This window comes from Pinus tabuliformis, chromosome 9 (genome assembly GCF_031772625.1).
Source record: "Pinus tabuliformis cultivar Carrire ecotype Pingquan chromosome 9, CPIR1, whole genome shotgun sequence".
Taxonomy (NCBI): Eukaryota; Viridiplantae; Streptophyta; class Pinopsida; order Pinales; family Pinaceae; genus Pinus; species Pinus tabuliformis.
In genome coordinates this window covers 1,065,584,877-1,065,607,560 of record NC_142307.1, presented here as the reverse complement: position 1 = coordinate 1,065,607,560, position 22,684 = coordinate 1,065,584,877, and positions in this window count along the sequence as shown.

Genomic DNA, 22,684 nt, shown 5'->3' with positions numbered 1-22,684 from the left:
AAGATCCTTGGTTGGGGAGTTATGAAGGGATCTTTAAACTATGTTTTTACAGACTGTGTGGTTGGAAAAAAATGATATGTTGTTCCTCCTGTAACAACATTATAGTTTGTTGTGAGAGCAATGATTTGTTGTTCCTCCTATAGCAACACTGTAGTTTGCTATGAGAGCAATGATTTGTTGTTTCTCCTATAACAACACTGTAGTTTGTTGAGAGAGAAATGATTTGTTGTCCCTCTTGTAACAACACTAAAGTTTGTTGTGAGAGCTATGATTTGTTGTTCCTCCTGTAACAACACTGTAGTTTTATGTGAGAGAAATGATTTGTTGTTCCTCCTGTAACAACACCGTAGTTTGATGAGAGAGTAATGATTGTTGTTCCTCCTGTAACAACACTGTAAGCTGCTGAGATAATAGTCGTCAATTTGTGGTATCAGAGCCTTAACATTGTTGGCCTCTATAGTATAAATAGATGAATAGTCAAGTAGGAAGGGCACGAGGTCATGGAGGTAGACTTGCGAGTAATGAAAAACTCCGAGAAGAGTTAAGAAGACTAAAAATTTGGTTAGAAGCCATGGAAGTAGGGAGACAACGTGATCCTGAAGGTGGAGATGTTATTGAGTCCAAAGAGGAACTTGAAGAAGAAGGAGAAGCACTTGTTAAAGAAGTTGTTGAGATTAAGTTGTTGAGAGCAGTATTGGGCTAAAGTTCAAGGCAAAAGCCTGAAATATCTATCTATGATGGCAATTTGAAAGATGAGAATCTACTAGATTGGATTAGTGAGATGGACAAGTATTTTGAGTATGAAGAAATTGACGAGGATAAGAGAGTCAAGTTTGCTGTGAAAAGGTGAAAACACCATGCTGCATTATGGTGGGACAATGTACAGGATGAAAGAAGGAAGAAGAAAAAACCATTGATCAAGAACTGGGATAGAATGGTGGAAAAGATGAAGAGTAAGTTCTTGCCAAAGGATTACCAACTAACTCTTCACAAATAGATGCAAAATCTTAAACAAAAGATAATGACAACGAGAGAATAGACCGAAGAATTTTACAAGGTGAATTTGAGAGCAAGCTATATAGAAGATACCCCAGAAAAGACCATAAGGTATATCAATGCTTTGAGGCTATATATTCAAGATGAAGCATACCAGTGTGCCTTTAAGGCAGAATAAAAGATAGCTAGGAAGCAAAGGTCTCGTAGAGGATGTGGTTTTCCCAAAGGGAAAGGAAAGACACATGGAAGAGGAAAGTTTATTGCGCAAAAGAATGGCGAAGGCAACTCAAATTGGCAAGGGAAGTCAGAGAAATAAGGTGGCAGTAGAAGACCTTACCAGATAGGTATAGGTAGAGGAAGAGGTAGAGAGACTATATACCGATGATACAAATATAACAAATTGGGTCACCGATCTTTTGAATGTCCTAGATCTTGGCGGTAGCAACAGTGGTGCTGGGCTCTGCATCAATGATCTGCTTCCCTTTTCCATTCCCCTTGTTAGGTTCTGACTCAGTGTTGGAACATGCATCTGATTTTGAAGCCTTCAACTCTTCCACCAGCGATTGCTTGGTCCGACACTCACCTGTGTTGTGAGTGGGGCTCTTATGGAACTCACACCACTTTCTCATGTCCTTCTTCGACTTCGTGGTGTTGTTCTTTTCTTGTGGCTTCGACGGGTTGTCTTGGGTCACCTCGCCTTGGCTTGTCCTTTGGGCTTTGGATTCGCAGATCCAAAGTATCTCTTCTTCTGTTTTAACTTTTACTCGATTTTGACAATGTATCGGTGCGCTATGCCAAGCGAGGAGATGTTTAGGAACTCCATCTCTTCCTGGATGTACCTGTGTAGGCAACCACAGTATTTGAGTACCAAATGCAGCTCAGAGTCCTTGATACCCAACTGTGTGCAAAGAGTATGAATAATGTTTGTGACCTCCAGCACATCTTGGTCCCATCCTTGCCGCAACGTGGTCCACTTTATGTATTTGTCCTCATAGCTTTTGACAGGGTAGTACTACTCCTTGATGGCATCCCGGAAGGAATTCCAAGTGGGTGTGGCTGAGAACAATGACTCTGTAATTTCATCCTTCTGCTCGCAGTAGGTTTCCCACTAGTCCTTGACATGGGGGGCTACTTTGAGAAGAGAAAAAACAATCTTTTCCAGACTCAAAAATTCATGAACAAAAAAATAACCCTCTAACAGATTTAACCATTTATCTACGACATCTGCGTCTATCTGACCCTCGAATATGTGGATTTCAAAATTAACTTGTACCTTAAACGATGTGGCATTTTCAGAGTAGTTGTTGGAATCCAATGTGTCACCTCTGGGTAGCCGCTGAAGGATCTGGGCAAAGTTGTCCATCATCACGTTCCTTTGCCACTCGAGGGCTTCTTCGAGTAAGATTTTGATAAGATCTCCTGCACCCCGTCTTTCTTTTCATTTGCCATGGGAGGCCATCAGGATTTGCGAGGGTGTTCTTGAAAAGGTTCGACCAATTCAAGCCCTAACTCCTTATATCTCGACCTCGTTGGGGAAATGCAAAGAAAAACAGAGAAAAAGAAGACCACTCTGATACCACTGATCCGTATTTAAACATGAACGCAACAAATTACAGAGATAACCATCAACACAAAGATGCAGTGGAAATAATACTTCATTTCATTATTGTAAAATATTGAAATATGCTTATAAACATAAATGGAAATAAACCAGCCAGAGCGATGGTAGCTTATCTCTGAGAAGGGATGTGGTGGCTACATGCCTCTGAACTGTGTTACAATGAGGCTTGAAGGCCTATTTATTGTTTAGAAACAATGGAAAAGACTTAACATCCCAAAACCTAACCCTATAAGATGAAACACCAAATTGTGGGCCTCGTTTTGGGTAAGTTGGTACATCAACTTCCTGGGGTCGTAACTTTGGCACCCGATATTCATTTGACACGTACAATAGATCGTTAGAAAGGTCTATCTGAGCACTACAACTTTGGGAAGAGCAACATTAGCCCATGGCTTCTTGTTGCTCCCGAATTTCCAAAAAAACATCGTTTAGGGCCTCAAAACAGCTTTGGAAGTTCAGGACCCAAAAAAACTGCTAAAAATAGTAAATTGTGCTACAATTATGGAAACTGAAAAACTGAAAGAGACGGTTGTGGGTGTCCAAGTGGGATAGGTGTGTGGCCACCAACATCCACCTGGATCATATTTTTACTAATTATAATTTTCATTTATAATTTCTTAGAATCTAGGTTAAAGAGGTGCAAAGGCTTCCTTTGGTTTCTATTTATATTATATCTTTTGTTTTTTTCATTTAATATGATATTTGCATCTATTTATTTTGTCATATTTTAAGGACTCATTAGAAACATTCCTAATGGTATTTCTAGCAATGTTGCACTCTTATGACAATAAGTGATACTCATTCTATTTTATTCTTGACATAACACCTCAATAGAGAACTTGTTAATGGAAGTAGAAAGGGTGGTTGTAAAATTCCAATATAAGTCTTTAATATTGTCCTTATTTAATAGGATATTTAATTCACTATTTAAATCCTTTAAAAAAATAGATTTATGTTTGTAGAATATCAAGTGCATTTTACTATCTTAATTCTATTTAATGGATACTTTATTACTATAATTCTATTCATTGGGGATTTTGTGCATAGTAAAGGAATTGGTATTCAAGGTCTATGACCAAAGTTTGGCTTATGGTTGTTTAGGGTGTCAAATGTTAATATATATTTATATTTGAGATATAAGAATATCAGTATGACATAATTTATGACAAATGTCAGGATATAAATCATCCAAATGGATTTGTGTCTTTATTAGACCGTTGTAGATTATTAGATTTCAAAATATACAAAATTTTATTGGCTCAAAATTAAAAAGATCCTTAATAGAATATATATTAGAAAGATTAAAAATAATCCAGTTTATTCAAACCATGAAACTGGTCGGCTCACATTCTTGACAGTTCAACCTCAACCCTATTTATCAACACTATTCTCTCTCTCCTTTGTAAATCAAGTCCTGATGATGAGTCTTGGTCTAGACTCGAAACGTCGACAAAGAAAAATGAAAACTGTGAATTATTCGAGTTTAGATTCTAAAACCCGAACTACAGAAATCTGCAATCCATTAACAAAAAAGCTCTCAACCATGTATTTTGAGTTTCTTTTATATACGCTAGCTATAACAAAATATTCATCTAGCCATAGAGAATTAGTATTGGAATGATTGTCTAAAATAATGGTTTGACTAGTTGTTTAATCATTAAAGTTTTCTAGCAAGAAGATATCACCTTCATTTCTCATACTATAAATATCTTGTTCTAAGGCATTATAAGGATCATTTTTATCTAGCTTGTTTTCTTATCAAAAATAGAATTAATAGGTGCAGAATAATATATTTTTATATAATATTCTTATCATTAATATCTAAAATCCCATCCATGTGTATAATGGGTCTTTCTTAAGCCTAATGTGATGAAAAATGTTCTTTTTTATGTAACAAGTTATATCTTCAATCTCTCTATGGTAGGATCCCTCATTCAATAGTGGCCACAAGATAAATCTTTCTACTTTAGGAACCTTAGATTTATCATGGTCCCAAATTTCATAAGAGAATTTCACTCAAGATCCAACTTAAGATGTGTTTTTATATTCCTAATTGTTTGACATTTTGAACTTCCCTATTTCTTTTACCTTTTAAACTTCCTCCCTTAATTTAATTTAGTCTTCATTTATTAGACTTTTATAAATATGCCCAACGGTTTAGAGAGCATGCCATATTTATAGATTTTAGAACTTACCTTAACACAAAATTTGTGCTAACTTATTCTCATTTTCTTTGTCAAACCAAAAATTATAAATTATAAAGTTCAAATTATTTTGTTGTACATTTAATCTTTAATGAATTATCTCCAAACTATTTAAAATAAAATTGTAATTTAACTTTTGTTCTAATTCTTAATTATATTTCCCATATTAAAATTATAAATTATTAATCTCTCTTTCTCTTTCAAATTATTTAAGAGTAGCACATCTATGTAAATTAAATGGTTGGCAAACACCTATATGTATCAACTAGCATGAAAACACTTACCACAAGATACATTTCACATTGCTAAAATTGAAAAAAGCCATGAAAATTAACTAAATAATAACTTTACTTTAAATTATTAGTATTAAATAATAAAGAATCACTATTAGTGTTGGAAATAATACTGAGAGGGGGGGTGAATCAGTATTATCACATTAATAAAACTTTTTCATTTCCATAATCAGATTCATATATGCTACTTCCACAGCTTCTTATGATCCAGTTAGTTGAGTGTATTAGAACATTATCAATCATATTAACAGTAAACTGGTGCAGTAAAATAGAATAGATCATCACACATAAGTCACACACATGAACACCATGATATAAGGTGGAAACCCAATGTGGGAGAAAACCACCTGCTGCAAGTCATCTCAATCTTCTTCTTAATAAGAAAATCCTTTTACAATATTTGTACTGGTGCAGTCTTATACCAGTACGGGAGCTACAACCCCCTTTGCTCTTGTACTAGCCGATCCATTTACTAGTACGCAGGCTGCTACCTACTACAATGCTCCAAAGATTTCCCTTAGCTCTTGTACTAGCTTAGATACTAGTATGTAGGTGCTGACCTACAATCTTCTCTCCTCCAGGTACCACGTTTCATCAATTTTCAGACTGGATACACTGAAGCACAACACATAATCTGAAAGGCCACATTTCATCCAATTTTCATACTAGACCCAACAACAACATTGAAGCTCATAATCAAACAACCTTCTGAATCACCCAATCACCAGATCAATACATATACAATGAGAGTTATTAACCAGATCTAGTCCACCAGATCATATAAGGATAAGTCATTATGAACCTGATCCATTCATCTATCAATACTGAAGCTGATCATAATCATTCAATCAATCACTGCTGCGTACATCCGCACTGTTTCCAACTGCTTTCCTGCGCACCCCCGCACTGTGTCTCATGGACTTCCTGCGCACCTCCACTCTGTGTCCAATGGAATGCCTGTGCCCCTCTGCATCTTCTACAATTCTGGGCCTGCGAACCTCCGCACCCACAGTGCTTCTGTGCCTGCGTACCTACACACTTTTCTTTCACTGTACTTTCGGTCCTACGGGTATAGATAATTTCAAGACTTCAAGAATAACCCAGACTGTCAGATATACAGATCTGAACATGCGCCGAGGAGATATCAACCCATTAGTAGATCTAACTTGTAATTCTCATGTTTCTCCTTGATATTGATTCAACTCTCTCTCACAAACCGATTACAAGAATTTCAGATCTAGCTTCTCTTAAGATCTTCTAATTTACCAGTGTCTAGCCAAATGATCTCCTTTGCTTTATATAGGCAAGCTCTTGCTAAAACCATGAATCAATACCATAGATAACCAATACAAGGGGCCCAAAAACATGGGGCTCAATAATAATAATAATAATATAAAACAATACCACTGACCAAACCATAGGATCAAATACGTCGGGCTAAATACTATGGTCCACCATTGGATTCCCACGTGAGAATACTTTTTCACTGCATGAAAGTGCGTGAACTAGGGTCCACACCTTTTACATGGTGTACCTGCGGGTATGTACACACTTTATCTATGATATTCCTGCGGGTTCGCGCCTTTTGTACTGTGTACCTGAGTACTTATTATTTTCTTCATTATTGTGAGCTAATCATCAATCTCTGCTACTGACTAGTTGTACTGTGATCCATCACCTGTATGAGTTGCCATCAAGGACAACACTTTAGCCATAATGCCAACAATCTCCCCCTTTGATCTTGATGGCAAAGCTTACTTGTCATACTAAGAACTTGCCATTTTATTCCTTTGAACTGTCCTGCATCCATGTATTATGTCACATCTGATATTTCTTCTGTAGATTCATCTGAATGTAAATAAGTGAGATGTTCTTCTATGAGTGGGTTGCCATCAAGTACAACACATGCATCATAATGCCAACAATTAGATCTAAGACTTTTGTGATCCATAATGTAGAAGAAAGTCTTTCGCATTAATCACATAGTTAGGATTTGGTCGACGTTTCGAACAAACTAATGTGGTCCATCCTCAGGAATCCATAGATCAGAAGGAATAAATAGTAAGGATGCAACATTGCCCAGAGTTAGTCGTTAAAAATTAGTTGTTGGTGGAATAGTTAGAAGGTAAAGTAAATAATTATTTAGGGACTAGAGGTAAGGAAAAATATTTTATATTTAGTTTAAAATAAATATAAAAAAATTAATAGTAATTAAAAATTATCTTGTCTGTGATGGGTTGACTTATTCATATTAGAAAACTAGATATTAGGAAAATAAATTAATTTAATAATATTAATATGTTTAAAATTATCTAATAGAGGGACACAAAGTAATAATAATAATAAAAAATAATAAAAAGATAGAAAATAAAGGGAATTATATATATATATATATATATTATATATATATATATATATATATCTATATATATATATATATATATATATATATATATATATATATATATATATATATATATATATATATATGGAACTAGGAAAAAATAGAAGAAAATAAACCAAAAAGAGAAGAGGAGGAGAGAGGAAAAGAGGAATGATGAGTTAAGATGAGAGAGTTGGAATCCAACTCTTACTCAATTTCCAACCATCATCCCTATTAAGATTTCTGGCATGCCTTTCGATCTCAATCGCCTCCCTAAGATTCTTGTGGTGGAAATGATCTACTTTACTGATAAATTTGGATTCTTCAATACAAACATGGTGCTTTGATTTTTCTGCATGTTCAGCTAACACTGATGAGTGGGAGCGATTGTGTCTGATGTCTGCTGCATGCTCATTGATCCTCTCTTTAATAGACCTACCTGTTTCTCCAATGTACGGGATACCACAGGAGCAGGGAACAAGGTAGATGCCTTTTGAGTCCTTAGGGTCAATAGGGTCTTTAACCGATCTAAGAGAATTTTAATGGTATTGAGAGGCTTGAATGAAGAAGAAACATTCATCTTCTTGAGGATATGGGCAATCCTATCTGTGGTTCCTTGGATATAAGGAAGATGAACCTTAGAGATAGGATCATTATGAGCAGATTTAACACTAGGCGCTTTGCATGCCTTGTGAAAGGCCTTGAGGATTTGAGATCTGCTATACCCATTATTTCGAAAAACCTCAAGGAGATGGGATTTTTCTTGCTCGAGGTGGCTTTCATCAGAGATTATTAGAGCATGGGTAGCAAGAGTGCTAAGAACCCTGAATTTCTGAATCGAGAAATGATGAGAACTGGCATGGAGATACTGTTCAGTGTGAGTCTTTTTTCGAAAGACCTAGTGACAAATGGAGCCATCATCCATCCTCGAGAGGAGAATGTCGAGAAAGGGAAGGTGACCTTCCACCTCAACTTCCATCATGAACTTGATGGAGTCAGATAGAGAATTGAGGTGGTTGAGAAACAGGTCGAGTTTCTCTCGACCATGAGGCCAGATGACACAGGTATCATCAACAAACCTCTTCCCATTTTTAGGAAGAAACTCAGCAGTGGCTAAGGCCCTAGTCTCAAAATCTTCCATGAACAAGTTAGCGATGATAGGGGAAAGAGGGGAGCCCGTCTCCACACCGCAAGTTTTCTCATAAAACTCACCTTAGAAACTGAAGAAAGTTGAGGTGAGGCAAAGGCCAACCAACTTGGTAGTGTCTTGGTCAGTGATGCGATTTATGATATCAATGGGTTCCTGGATGGGGATTTTGGTGTATAAGTAAACAATGTCAAAAATAACCAGTAAATCCCCTGTTTCTAATTTGATATCTCTCCATTCTTGAATAAAAGAAGCAGAGTCTTTAACAAAAGAATCAGTATGACCAACAAGAGGCTTGAGCTAAGAATTTCGCAAGAAGATAGGTAGGACCACCTATTGTGTTGGCAATAGGTCATAATGGGGCCCAACTTTATGAGGGGAAGAGGAAATCAGGTTTAAAATGGGAGAGTGAGGGGAGGGCGACGGACTAGAAAAGGGGTGCGGGGGATGCAGTGGATAATGGTTCCATCACCGGAGATGAGGGGAACTGTGGGGAGGGAGGATAGTTCACGCGAGGGAGGGGAGAGGTGGGGAACCGAGGGGAGAGTGGGAGGTTCATGTAAGGGAGAGGATAGGAGGGGAATTGTCACGCCCCTACATTGGTGGTACTCTTCCGACGCACTATAGGAGGTGCTACACCACAGAACACTTTCTTTTCACCAATACTTGCGATCATGGACTATGCCTACTTTCTATACTTAGTCTATTTTCTTTTTTACCAAGTACTTTCATTCATTATAAAATAACAGTTAAAAATTCATCAGCGTTAACCATGAAATTCACAATAGTATAACTGGGAGGGGTAATTGCCTATAATGAGCTTGCCCAATATATATATATATATATATATATATATATATATAAGTTACAATCTTGAGGAAACCCCAAATTTACACTTAGAATATTTTTACATTCACCGGCACAACTCGGTTAGCCCAGCTAATCAGCGCACCCACACAGTCATTGCACGACTCTTGCCCAACTCGTTGTTTACCTCCACACGTTAACCCAAATGCGTCTCCTTCAACTCGTCGAACATTCCCACCGAACGCCCAACTCGTCCACTGGCGGGTCGTGTCACCAGTGTCACCCATTCAAGACTTCACCCGGTTCACCATTCGACCAACTCGGGTCGTTCAGGCGGGTGCCCTACTGCGCCTTCGCACGCCCTCAAACGACCTTCCCAACGGGTCTTCGAAAAATTCCCTACACGACCTCCACATGATCGTTTGACCTTCCGATGGACTTTTTTCCTGACCGTTCAGCCTCCCGAATGACCTCCCTACATGACCGTTCAGCCTCCCGAATGATTCCTCTACACAGTCGTTCAACCTCCTGAATGATTTTCTGAATGACGCCCTCGAACGACCTCCTTGCATGATGCCCTCAAATGACCTTCTGAATGATGCCTTCAAACGACCTTTGCACGACACCCTCAAATGACCTCTTTTTCCTCAGCTTGGGTACTTCAGCCCTACATGCCGTCCACATGCACCTTTGCCTGTTTCAGTCCACCAACTTCGCACTTCGCACTTCCTTTGTTTGAAGACTTGAACGCTCATTGATTTGATGATGACTTAGCCCACGCCAAGCTCTCCATATATACAGTTCGCCCAACCCATTAACGATGTCTCCATGTCTAGGCCGACCTTCGTTTTTCCTTTCAACCTTTCAAATGGGTTGGCCTGCCCACCGGCCGACCCAACCATGTGTCTAGCCATCGGCTCACCCGGGACCACCCACGGGGTATATACAACCAACCGCTCCTCACTTGGTTGCATTTCACTCTTAACTCTTCACGTTTCTCCCACCGCATTGCTATTCCATTTAGCTCGGCCATGCCTCCTCACTGTGTGCCCTCACCCAAACGCACCTACAACTCGTGGTCCTTACATCCTCCTCCACCTGAAGTCATTGTCGTCCTCGACAATCTTCCATCCCAGTAACCATATGTCGCCAAGATATCATCCACACAACTGTGTATATGGGTAGTCTAGATGTCCACTACTCAACCATCTCTCATGCCATAGATATGCCACTATGCTACAAGGAATCATGTGTTGGTACCCCTCATGTCGGTGATTAGTTGGGTAGCTAATCCAACCATGCATCGCCTCCACAAGAACTCATGCCCCATACATCGTCATGACTGTCCACTGCATGCTATCTGTCAACCTGTGTCATCTCACCCCTAGATGCCTGCTCAAAGTGTTTGGAGACTCACTGCCATGAGCAACTAACAATGAGCCTCATGCTCCATGATAGTCTAATATGATGAGGAGAGAGCAGAGCCTGAAGGTTCTCTGTCACATATCAACTCAATCCACCTATCTGGATCCTCCACTTCCATTCTCTGCAAGTATGCCTCCTGATCTTCCACCTGGACATCCGACCTCACATACTCTTTGTCATCATCATCATCGTCCTCCACTGCCTCTAGCCTCTTAGATAGATCCAAGATGATTTCTGACAATGCCTTGATAACCCGTGACTCCTCCATAAATTTTGCCTCTCCAATAGACAAATGCTTACATATATCTTCTTCTTTCTTTCTCTCCTCCATACTCATTGCTGTCAGCTTATGCTTGACCTTAGTTACTCCCATGGTCGGTACACCAATGGGTACGTCCTCTCGTCCATCATAAATGTACAGTTTCCTCATATGGCGAACAATCATGGCATTGAATTCCTTCATGAATTCTATACCCATTACAATTTCATATTCATCTATCAGCACTATAGTGAAATCCACTTTCTCTGTCCATTCACCAAGTGTCACATCCACCTTTTCAGCTACACTAATCAGAGAATCTGGAGGAGAATTCACTATCTTCATTTGTGCCTGCACTGGTACAAACTCAACCCAATCCTTCTCGTAATATCCTCACTCATAAAGTTGTGATTTGCTCCACTGTCTACCATAGTAAGCACATCCACACTCCCAACTTTCATTTCAACATACTCCAACCTGTTTCTCTCAGGATCTCTCCTAAAGAATGCTTCCATGGCCACTGCAGCTCCCAATATCTGCATAACCCTTGTGGAAATTTCTTCTTTCTTCGCTTGGACTGTGCCATCACATCCACTTTCGTTCTTGAAGGACAATTCTTCACCGTATGTGGTTCCTCACATATCCAACACTTCAAGGGTTTCTTCTTTTTCGACTTGTCATTTGATTTCGAAGTATCCTCTTTCATAGTCTTCTCTTTTGGTTTGTCATACTTCTTCTTCTTATCATCAAAACCTTCATCAAAGTGTTCTACCAAACGATCCATAGAAGCAAAAGCTTCCTCAAGTGTCTTAATCTTTTGTCTCTTCACTTCATTCCGCACCTAAGGTTTCAGACCTATGATGAAGTTGAACACCTTGTCCCTTTCTGCCATGTCTGGAAGTTCCAAAACCGCACTTGCAAACTCTCACTGATATGCCTACAGACTACCCGTTTGCTTCATATACTTTATCTTCATCCTTGCATCCCATGTTTCATCCTGTGGACTGAAGTGGGTTTGGAAAGCCTTCTTCATTTCATCCCACAAAGTTATGTCCCCAACACTGCCATTGGAAATTTGGTCCATCCTTCTTTGCCACCACATCTTAGCATCCTTCGTCAAGAATTGAGCAGCTACTTTAGCTTTGGTTTCCTCATCGGATAATCCCAATCATTCCAAGTACTGGTCCACATCCCATAGAAAGTTGCCAAGAGTCTTCGCACTCCTTGTACCATCATAAGAATCTGGCTCTTTGATTTTGACATGAGTCACTCCACCTGAGTTGTGCCTCACAACCTTCTTCAACACCACGATCTCATCTCGAGCTTGCTGCAATTCCAAGATTTCAGCCAAACCTTGGTATCTTGCTTCACCATTCTTCTTGACTTCCTCTTCCGTTTGTGTATACTTCCATTCTGTATACTCGTATTAGCCCTTGAGTTCTTCAAGTTCTTCCTTCACTTTCGCACAACCTTCATGTTTGGCCTTCATCGAAGCTATTTCATAACTCAATTCCTCCATTCGTTCCAATACCCTATTCATCAAAACTACACCAGCAATGTGGCTAGATTCACCTGTCACAACCTGAGGTTCTTCTGCCATCTCTGCCATCAGCCTTCTTTGTGATCTAGTATAGACAATAAAATGTCAATCTGAATCACCTCTAATACCACTTGTCACGTTATTGGGATCAACTTCTTGTCGCAATTCACTAGTCCCTGATGCCACCTTTCACATTTCCCTGAATCAGCTCCTTGATTCACTTCACCAGCTCTAATACCACCTGTCACATTAGTGTAGTGGGATCAGTTTCTCCTCATCAATCAACTCTGATACCACCTGTCATACCCCTACACTGGTGGTACTCTTCCAGCCACACTATAGGAGGTGCGACACCACCGACCACTCTCTTTTCACCAATACTTGCAATCATGGACTACGCCTACTTTCTATATTTAGTTTATTTTCTTCTTTTACCAAGTACTTTCATTCATTATAAAACAACAATTAAACATTCATCAACATTAACCATTAAATGCACAACAGTAGTACTGGGAGGGGCAACTCCCTGTAATGAGCTTGCCCACAATAATAATATATATGTAAGTTACAATATTGGGGAAACCCCAAATTTACACTTAGAATATTTTTACATTCACCGGCACAACTCGGTTAGCCCAGCTCGCTGGCACGCCCACACGGTTGCCGCACGACTCTTGCCCAACTCGCCGTTTGCCTGCGCACGTTCACCCGAATGCGTCTCATTCAACTTGTCGAACGTTCCCACCGAACACACAACTCATCCAACGACGGGTCGTGTCACCCGTGTCACACGTTCAAGACTTCACCCGGTTCACTGTTCGACCAACTTAGGTCGTTCAGGCGGGTGCCCTGCTGCGCCCTCATTATTTATTGCTAATCATTATCATGGTCATTTGAGCTTCTATATTGTGCATGCAATGAAATATTTAATATGTATTCTAAGTCTTTTATGTGAAGTTTTTATATTAACCTTTTATCCTATATGTATGGGGCCAGTATAATTGTGAATTTTTTCATATACATTTTGTTCCTTTCTAATTTTTTTTACTAAATTTGAATTATATTAATGTTTTGAAAATGATGCTAAAAGAAATTGGGTGTTTTAATTTCATTTTTTAAGAAATTTTAAAAATAAATATAGTTTATTTTTTTAATGGAAAAATGTTAATTGTCACCCACAATGGGATGTCTCTTCAAAAGTTTAATTCGCCCAAAGTAGCTTTCATCCTCATTCTTCCCATGAAGTTTGAACCTAAACTAACCAAGACTACATCACATACTAACCAATGAAACTACACCTCAAAAGTATATCATATATCACCATTAATCTGTTTTAGAATATTCCAGAAACTAATGAAATATGTTTTGTTCACTGCATAATACATAAATATTTCATATTTTGTATATTTATTATATTATAAATATTTCATTTTAACGTATTTTTTATTAGTTTCAAAATTATTTAAACATTTAAGATTATATTTTAATTTAAATAAAAATTATTTTTGAAATATTATTTAAATTTTAAAAATTTATATAAATTTTAATATATTTAAAATTTTAATTTGCATTTTTATTAAGAATGTTGAAAATTTTGTTTTGTTTATAATATTATATAAATATTATGGTTTATTTTTTAGGTATTTTTATTCTAAAAATCACGAAAGATAAAAACATATATATAAAAACTAAAAGTTTAATATAATAATTATATTATTTTTTTTGTAAGCTGGGTGGGACTCTCCGATTTACATGTCCATTATGTACCCCTCTACGGGGGAGGGGTAGTCCAATATTTGAACCCAAGACTTCCGGTTTGGTGAGACTTCATTTCCATGGCCCTTGCCGCTTGAGCTACCCCATGTGGACATATAATAATTATATTATTAGTTTAATTTTTTTTTAATTTAAATTAGTTTTATTGTTTCTAATAAATTGAATGTGCATTTGCAATTTTAAAAGTTATACTTATAATAATTTAATTAAAATTTTAATGTTGATTTAATATAAATAAATATTAACTATTATTATTATATAGGATTTTTTTTTTTTAATGTAACTATTATTTATATTAAATATGATTTTGTATTCCATAAATATATTGATACTTAAAATTTATTATTATGGTATTTATTTATTTTGAAAATTTATTATTATTTTAATTTATATTATTAAAATATTTGTCGATAGTTAAAAAAATTGAATAAATTACGGATATGTGTGTTTATTTTGAAATTGAGTATCTTGCATTTTAATTTAATTATCAATAATTATTAAGTGGATAGTAGAATATTTAACCTCTGTTAAATACTTTAGAATATCTATAGTAGTATACACAAATTAAAGATTGAGATATATCTTGAAAGTAGTTGTGTCATTTTCCCATTTTAACTAAATTGATTATTGTTTTTTTAAATGGAATATGAACAAGTGTTATATGAAGCGAATGATGGTTTTTTGGGTATGCAGCATTGATAAGCCATGATATTGGCCCATGGTATTGTAAAAAGGGCTATTTATAGAGTAGGAATTCCCATGGAAAAGTGAGAGAAAATCTGTGTGGTTAAGAACATTTTTCCATATTATTTTAAATGTATCTATATTTAGCTTATATATTACTTCTTTTTACTATTTATGAGGGGGACGATATAAATGAAATACTTAGTCAAGTAAACATCAATTCATAATAAGCATCAAAACTAACTAAACTAAAACTTTATTTTAACTTAAATCCTTATAAGTATATATCCATAATAAGTATCAAAAAAAATTAATTTAAGAACCAAATAAAAATATATAAATAAAATAAAATAGAATAAGATTCAAATATATAATATAGTATAATGATGATGATGATGATGATGGTTGTTAACGTCCACTGAGACCAAATAATGATCTATCGGACCTAAAAAGACAAATTATTTATTTTGATTTAAGATTTTATTCCGATGCTCAAAAAGCTTGGAGAGAAGCCTCCCGAGTTCACTATAATTTTGGCATTGTAAAAGGCTAGAAAGGTCAGTATTGTAACAAAGGTTGTGAAATTGAGATCTAATGTGGTTGTATGCAGGGCACTCTAAGAGGAAGTGGTTTTCATCCTCGATGCTCTTATTCTCACAAATATGGCAGATCCTTTCCATCCATGGCGTTTTAGGAACTACCCAGCGGTCAGTCTCACTATGGAGCTCATGAGAATTCGTTCTAATCTTTGCTATATTAATTTTCTTTTTTGAGCTAGTTAGAATAGAGAGATACTTTTGATCTTCAAGGGTGGGGTTGATGACCTTCTTATAATAACTTAATTTTCTTTTAGACGCTAAATCTTTCTCACACCACAATTTTTCTTTGAACTTAGAAGTAACAATATCTTTAATGTTATTTATGTTTTGCAAAGCATCATTCTCATTGATCTCCCAATAGTTTAACCAGGCCCTTGTGTCCTTATGCCATCCTCGGTTAAGCCTTAGGTGATTTTGGCTGGAATTTAAAGCTAGCTTAGGAAGTCTATGATTGTCTATGTTATTGAGCTTGTGCTTGTACATCAGAAACCTGAGCATAGCTAGGCTCTCAATAGAAGAAAGACCCGCTTCTATAAGGAGAATAGGATAGGGTGTATTACTTTTAATTTTCAGGTTATAAGTTATAAAACGCTTTTGGATTTGCTCAATCTTCCTCCATGATTCTCTGGAGATGCTGCAGCCCCAAACTTCACAGCCATATAAGATAACAGGAGTGACTAAAGTTTTAAAGAGGAACTTCTTTTTATCCCACATTACGAGGTTTGCTGTTTTACAATTATTTTCAAGACCAAAGTAAGCTTTCCATCCCCCATTGATCCTTTTCGCAATGCTATGGTTCCAGTTGAGCTTGTGATGGATATCAATCCCTAGGTACTTGTAAGAATACACTTCCTCCAAGTTATTATTGTCATACGTAAAATTAGCGCAAGTGTCCTTTTTAGATTTGATAATCATAACTTTTGTTTTGTCTGTGTTAACAGTCATACCCATGGTAGAGCAGAAATCCTTAAGAAGCTTGAGTTGCTTATCAAGATCAGAAGGGAACCTTGCCAGAAGAACAATATCGTCAGCATAGAGAAGAAGGATAATGACTATCCCAGCTAAGATTGTGCCACCACATCCTGCTTCTTCTAAATAACCTTCGAGCTTATCGATGTAAATGCCAAATAGAGTAGGGGAGAGGGGGCAACCTTGTTTAACTCCGATGTTACACTTAATATCTTTTGACCACCCCTCATTGTTCTTTAGCTTGGCAATTACATTCTCGTATAGCCTTATAGCAGCAGCTCTTAACTCAAGAGGAACCTTTAGCTCTTCTAACCTATTCCAAAGGTTGTATCTAGGAACCGTATCGAAAGCCTTTCTAAAGTCTACAAAGCAGCAGAATAAATTGGATTTATCATTACGACATTCCTCCGCAATGATCCTTAGCGTAACAAGGTGGTCTGTTGTTGAGTGATGCCTTCTGAAACCTGCTTGGCCTTTAGCTCGCTTATCTTCACTTTCAAGCCATATGCTTAACTTTTTTTCCAGAATACTACCATATAATTTGGCTAAGAGAGGGCTGATCATAATTGTTCGATAATTAGAGGGGTTATTTGTATCTCCACTTTTAAAAATAGGGATAATGAGGCTCTCAGTCCAAGGTTTAGGGAACCCTTGCTTAACAGCTTGATTGAAAAGCTTGTGGATGTGGGGGATGAGGACAGGGCCTCCAATTTTTAAGATTTCTGCCTGGTAACCTTCAATGTCCTTAGCTTTCCCATTCGCGAGGCGATTAACCCCAAACTTAATGTCTTCTAAAGAGAAGACTTCTTTCGTTGTGAGCAGGGTTTCCAAATTATCCGTGACATTAGGAGATTCATAAAGCTTTTTAAGATAAGAATTCCAATCGTGAAGAGCAATTTTATTATTATCCTTAGTCTTCCTAGTCAGAATCTGCCTCCAAAATTTTTTAGGAGCTACCTTAGAGAGGTGTAAGAGATTCTCCTGTCTTTGACGAATGTACTGTCTCTTTTTCCTTTTAATTAGGGCTTTGTATATTCTTATCTTGTCCATTTTAAGAGAATCATCAATAGCTTCCTTAATTGCTCTCCTCGCATTCTTACAATCTTTGTCATACCAAGGATTGGTTTTGCTATTTCTTTTATTATTTGAGACTTCAATTGAGAACTTTTTAATAGAATATGAGAGGGTTGTAGTAAAATTATGATATAGGTCTTCTATGTTATCTATACTAGATAAAGGAGGCAAGTTAGTTTTTAATTCATTTAGAAAGAGGTCCTTTTTATTTTTATCAAATATTAAGTTCTTTTGGTTGTAAGTATTATTTTCTATGGGAACTCTATGCATGACAAAATTGAGGGTTATAAGTAAAGGCCTATGATCGGAGTCAGGCTCGTGGTCGTTTAAGATGTCAAAGTTTATCATTTCGTTGTATAAAGGAAGATCAGAAATAACGTAGTCTACTACGCTGCTACCAAGTCCATGGATGCATGTCATCTTGCTGGAATTGGGCCACTTTTTTAGACCGTTGCAAATTATGAGATCCTGAGCACTACAGAGCTTGACAAGCTCTGACCCAAACAAATTTTCCCCGAGGTCTTCAAAGCTCCTTTTGTACCTACTAGCCAGGGTAGGGTCTTCGTCTAACCAAAGAGGATTAGGGTTGGAATGATTGCTTAAAACAATAGCTTGGTTACTTGAAGTTCGGGCATTGAAGTCACCTATTAAAAGGATATTACCATCATTCCTTAGGCTAGAAATATCGTTCTCTAAACTATTGTAAGGGTTAGTTTTATCTAGATTCTTCTTCTTATAGAAGTTAGAATTAATGGGGGGGAAATAACATATTGCTATGTAGGACTTTTTATTATTAATGTCTCTGATCTCTATCCAACTAAATTGGTTGTAAGGGTCGTTTTTATAAAGCGTAACATAGGGGGAGATGTTCTTCTTAATGTAACAAGCTATTCCCCCAATGCCTCTACGGGAGGATCGCTTGTTCCATGTAGACCATAGCGTAAAGCCATCTATGTTAGGGACCTTAGATTCTTCGTGCTCCCAAGTTTCAACAAGCAAAATAATATCAACATCATTTGAGATCCAACTTAGCTTGGGGCCTTTGTTCCATGGGAAGCCCCGACAGTTCCAAGAAAGGATCCGGAGCATGTTTAATTGCTATTGATTACTATCTTTTTGGTTTTTGTCCCGAATAAAGGCTTTTCTATTTTTAATTATTGCCCATTTTCCTTCCTTTCTAGCTTCTTTTACCTTTTGAACCTCCTTTCTTAATCCTGCTTGGTCTTCTGGAATGAGATCTTCATTTATGAATATTCCCGTTCCTTTTAGACTTGAGGTTTTACTAAGTATGTTGTGTTTATGATCAGTAGAGCTCACCTTTATGCGGATTAATCTTCCTTTATTCTCGGTTAATTTCCCCAACCTTGTTGCTTCTGTGAGACACGCTGTTTCAATTTGTAATCTATTATGTAATTCTGTCTGGACTAAGGCTAAAGTATCCTCATCTTCTTCCTCTTTTAAACCGAAGATTATAAGGTTTAAGGTCCTTTTGTTACGTTCGTGGTCTAATTCTATTAATTTTTTCATTTCGTCTTTAATTGGTTTAATATCTAACTTATCTACCACACTATTTACGGTGAGGCGGCTATTAACTTTTTCTTGTAATTCTTTAATCATGTCTTTCATTTTAAGACCCTCTAAGGTATCAGCGTCTCCTTGCTGGGATGGTTGGTTAGTATCTTGGTTTTGTTTTTCTATAACATGCAATCTAGTCTCCATTGCCTCCATTTTATTCTCCAGTAGTTCTATTTTATTTTCTATTTGTTTCTGGATAGTGTTTTCAAGAGATGCAAATTTGTTTTCCAGCACGGTTTCTAACTCTTTTTGTAACTTGGCTTCTCTTTCTTCTCTGCGTTTCTCTAAAGACTCTATATACTCATAGAGGCCTTGTAGAGTAACTGTGCTAGGTCTGCCCTTGGTAATCTTTGGTAACTGTGGTGAAGTATTCATACTTGACATTATATGAGCAAATATGTATTAAAAAGAAAAAGATAAGGAATGTGTGCACCTGATATCCGAACCTGATGTGAGAGCCAAGATCTCCAAGCTTTGGATTGCGAGCTTTAAAACCAAGAGACTGCTTTATATATCCCCGAGACGAGACTGATTATATATCTTCCGAGACGGCTTATATATCACCGAGACTGTTCATATATCACCGAAACTGTTTATATATATGATTGTTCATATATCACCGAAGCAGCGAGCTTTAAAATCCGGACAGCGAGACAGCGAGGCTATATGACCGAGATCTGTTTATATATATGACTGTGTTTATATCATGAGAGAGAGCCCTTCGAGACTGTAATAATAATCATGCGAGATCCCAGTGTTTATATCACGCGAGACTGTGTTTATATATATGATTGTTCATATATCACCGAAGCAGCGATATATACAGCGAGACTGTGTTTATATATCACGCGATCACCGAGACTGTGTTCATATACAGCGAGACTGTGTTCATATATTACCGAAGCAGCGATATATACAGCGAGACTGTGTTTATATATCACGCGAGAACCCTTCGATCACCGAGATCCCAGTGTTTATATCACGCGAGACTGTGTTTATATATATGACTGTTCATATATCACCGAAGCAGCGATATATACAGCGAGACTGTGTTTATATATCACGCGATCACCGAGACTGTGTTTATATATCACGCAATCACCGAGACTGTGTTTATATATCACGCGATCACCAAGACTGTGTTCATATATCACCGAGACTGTGTTCATAATAACATGCGAGAGTTTATATATGCCAAGACTGTTTATATCCAACCGAATGCGAGGGTTTATATGCCAAGAACCGGAACCGAGACCTGCGCCTGTAAATATATAACATGCGAGAGTTTATATATGTGACTGTTCATATATCACCTGAACCGAATGCGAGGGTTTATATGCCAAGAACCGGAACCGAGACCTGAGCTTGTATATAAATAACATGCGAGAGTTTATATATGTGACTGTTTATATCACGCGAGATATATGCGGGTTTATATGCCAAGAACCGGAACCCTATATGCCAAGAACCAGAACCCTATCACGCGAGACTGTGTTTATATATATGACTGTTCATATATCACCGAAGCAGCGATATATACAGCGAGACTGTGTTTATATATCACGCGATCACCGAGACTGTGTTTATATATCACGCGATCACCAAGACTGTGTTCATATTTAATATTATATTGTTACTATGAGTTATCACCTTTTGAATTATTAACCCATGATTAACATTATATTATTATTATATAATCTAGCCATTTTTATATAGCTTTTGATGGTCACACCTAGCCGTTTGGAAGATCTGCTCTCCCTATTTATTATGCAACCATGATCTGACTCTTCAACTTGTCCTGACGATGAACCACTTTGGTTGGTTCAAAATGCATCGACAAAGGTTTTCTACATGTGATTTACGCTGAAACCCTTCTTAAAACTGTTATGGATCACAAAAGCCTCAATTCAACAAGTATCAAAATAATTACTACATCATATATCTTGAGTTGCTAAAATTTTAAAAATTATAAAAACTAACTCAATTATAACTTTATTTTAAATCATTATTATTAATAATTATTCAATAAATGTGTGTATTCTGGAATAGGACTTCCATAATTTTAATGTCATTATTAATAGTTATGCCAATATGCATAGCTATTTTGGAATATATATTGCAAATTTTTTATTTAATTATCAACAATTATTAACCAGGGGATAGAGAGGAAGCAAGAGAGAGATGAGGGGAGAGAGAAGGAGAGAGGGAGAGACATATTTATGGAGTTGGAGGGGGAGAGAGTGGGAGGAAAGAACAAAGACATAGAGAAATAGAGGTCGAGAGAGAGTGAGGGAGAGAGGAGACGAGGGAAGAGAGAGATAGGGAGAGAAGGAGAAGAGAGGGATAGGGAGACACATAGATGGAGGGGAGAGAGAGAAGGAGAGAGGGAGGGAGATAGTGACAAATTTAGAGGGAAGAGAGAGGGAGAGAGTGATTGGGGGGGGACAGAGGGAGGTGGGAGAGAGATATGACTCAATAGAGACAAGGAGAGGGAGAGAGGGAGGAAAGAAGAAAGGCATAGAGGGAGAAAGGTGGAGAGAGAGAGAGAGGGAGTGAAAAGGGAGAGATGGAGGGAGAGTGAGGGAGAGAGGAGAGTGGGAGGGAATAGAGAGAGGAGAGAGACGGGGAGAGAAGGGGAAGAGATAGAGAGGGAAAGGAAGAGGGAGTGAGAGAGAGATAGATATATATGGAGAGAGAGTGTTTATATTTTGGGGGTGAGATAGAGAGAGAGAATACGAAAGAGACACATAGATACAAATTTAGATATTATATAACTAGCCTAGATCCATCTTAACCTTGGATCTATAAAGGGCCAAGAGGGATCAAATATCTTGAGGTGAGAACCTTTCCTCAAGTTTTGCACTCAAAAAAAGGTTTGCACCTCGAGAGATTTGATCCCTCTCGATGCTTGATAGATTGGGATTAAGATGGATTTAGGATGGTTTATCTAAAAAAGTGTTCGTAATTTTATTAATAAAAACAAACTTACTATATAAAAAAATTGAATTTAGAAAATATTTATGTCTAACATCTAACTCCTACATATCTAGTGATTAAATAAAATATTGAAACAAAATTAAAAGAGGAAACAAAATTACTTATAACTAATATATTTTTGTATGAGATTTATTTTATTTCTATTTTTATTTAATTTGTAATGTCTTTATATGACATTTGTTAAAGATATAATTTAGTGAAATGGTTTAAAACAACATTTTAAAGTTAGAGAATTGCACATTCCACAATTTTGAAGAATGATTAAAATGAATTCAAATATTCTATAACAAGTTCAAAAAAGTAAAACATGTAACAAATTAATATATAAGAAGTTA